Below are 2,250 nucleotides of genomic sequence, written 5' to 3' on the forward strand. Positions count from 1 at the left end.
CTATACATTGTGAACCATTGCAACTAATGATTAGGTTGAATGTGAATTTATATCCAAGTTATAAATTCCCCAAAACATGTTTCATTTTAATTGCTAAGGCAGTTTTAATTCTAATAGATTAAATAGCCTCTGCAATAAAGCTCTGTTTACTTCTATTAAGGATTTTTCTGGGGGTGGGGTGGGGTGGTGCAAAACAATTCAGGTGCAGTGAATTCTCTTAAGAAGCAAAAGAGTTTCTGAAATACATGCTACTGCAAAGCAGTACACCAGTGTTGCATGGTGATGTGACAAGCACCGCATTTCTCTTCTGGAGGGATTTTTTTCTCCTGTAAACTCCTCTCCTCAGATCATGGCTATAATTCTTTCACAAAATGTAGTTTGCAATTTCTGAAGAGTCAAACACTCCTTTTCTCCCCACCAAAATCACAAGTTCAGGCTGAATAAGGAATGAAAATAGAACTCGAGAGGCAGGCTTTGTTTGTAGCATGTTGTTTCCACTAAGGGTTGCCCCCTACCCACGCTTCATCCTAGTGCTCCCACTGAAGTATACATGTTATGTTTTAACAGATGGGCGGGCTGGCGGCTGCTGGGCTATAAAACAAAAACGCAGAATCTGCACAGAGTGGTATTGAACTGAATGCTCGTAAAGTTCATGGACATACACTGACCCAGACAGACCAGGCAGATCCAGACATGCTTACACACACTCATCATACACCCCACAGATCAGAGAGTCCACCTCTGCATCCAAGGGAAGTCCAAGGCTGTTTCCTTCTCCATATATTTCTACTTCATTCACCTATCAATTTCATACCCAAGCACATTGATGAACACATACATACATGCACGTGTACCTATGCATATGTGCAGATATAGCTATATATCTCAACGTTTCTAATTATTTTCAAAGATCGAAATATTCCCAAATTCTGTAGCTGTCTCCATTTAGTACTCAATAAGCTCTCATTCACATCAAATAAGAATTACAAGATTGTATTCAATTCTCTTTAGTCCACACATATTAAAAAAACACATGTATGTAACTGCCCTCAGAAAAACTAGCTGCTTTTACCCCTTATCATTAAGATTAAGAAAAAAAAAAAAAATCTATCCCAGACTGAGTCACAAACGAAGTGTCAGGTTTAACCTTAAATCCTGTTGTCAGTTCCTGTCACAACTTCATCACTTAAACACACAGATGCTCAAGCAAACACCAACAGACCAGCCTGGTGGTCTATTTCACGGTCTAGTCTTGGATTCTCCCGGGCTCTGGGCACTGGGACAGACAGTAGCTCCCCACTGGTTCTAACGACACACCTTGCCGGTGATGTGGATGGAGGTCCAAGCACCTCACGAGGGATGCGGATTCAAGTGCTAATAGAAAGTAATTACTTTACAAAGTTTAATATCCGTGCTGTCAATTCCTTTCAATAACTGCAAAGCACCGAAGCCCCAGCTAACAGAACCTGGCTGGTCAGTTAAGTTCTCTGATCGCTGAAGACCCACCGAAACGCGACGATCGCTGGCTCAGGCTACAGATCGGACTCGGACGCTGGTTATCTTACCGCACCGCCCCCAGCGCGGGTTAATTTTTCAGGAGCCCGATCGCAAGCCACCTAGGAACTGCTGTTCCTACACTACTGGGCACAGGGGCCACCCCAGAGAGCGAGTCGCCGCCACAGAAAGCCGGGGGACGCGTCCCTGGGCCCCACCTAATGATGGCAATTACAATACACCAAGTTAGTGTGAACGCAGAGTCGCGTCCCGGGCCGAGTTGCGACGCTATGAAACAAGAAGTTCAGGAGTAGAAATTCTGGCAAAGAATAAATTCCGTCCAGCCCTGACTTCCCCACAGCTGCCACCCTCGGACAGACGGACCGACGCGCACCCGGACGCGTCCAGTCCTCGGGCTCGCGGAACAGCGCCGAGACGAGCCGCTCGCCCTGCGCGCCGCCACTCACCCTCCTCTCCGAGTCTGGATCGCCAGTCGACGTTTCGGCTGCGGGTCCTGAATCCCAAGTTGCCCCCAAACGGCGAATGCTCTTGCCCTAGCAGACCCGGGCACATTGGTTAAGCAGGCACCTCAGAGGGAATACGACAAGCCCGGCGGCCGCCCCGGCTTAGCAGCCGCCGGGAGCGCTCCGACAATTCACGGACCTGCTCAGCGAATGAGGCAGACCGCGGGGCTGAGGAGACCCGGCTACCGAGGGAGGGGAGGCGGGGCCGGAGGGCGGGCGGGGCGGGGCGGGG

The 2,250-nt window shown here is 48.8% G+C and overlaps 1 protein-coding gene across 1 annotated transcript in view; it reads right to left on the minus strand.

Annotated features, from left to right (window-relative positions):
* Positions 1 to 2,197, minus strand: part of MARCH3 (membrane associated ring-CH-type finger 3) — a 133,747-nt gene extending 131,550 nt beyond the window's left edge. The window contains exon 1 of the mRNA XM_006913338.3: positions 1,962 to 2,197. The gene's annotated coding sequence lies outside the window, so the exon portion shown is untranslated. The remainder of the gene's footprint in view (positions 1 to 1,961) is intronic.
* Between the last annotated feature and the right edge of the window lie 53 nt (positions 2,198 to 2,250).

This window comes from Pteropus alecto, unplaced genomic scaffold (assembly GCF_000325575.1).
Source record: "Pteropus alecto unplaced genomic scaffold, ASM32557v1 scaffold20, whole genome shotgun sequence".
Lineage (NCBI taxonomy): Eukaryota > Metazoa > Chordata > Mammalia > Chiroptera > Pteropodidae > Pteropus > Pteropus alecto.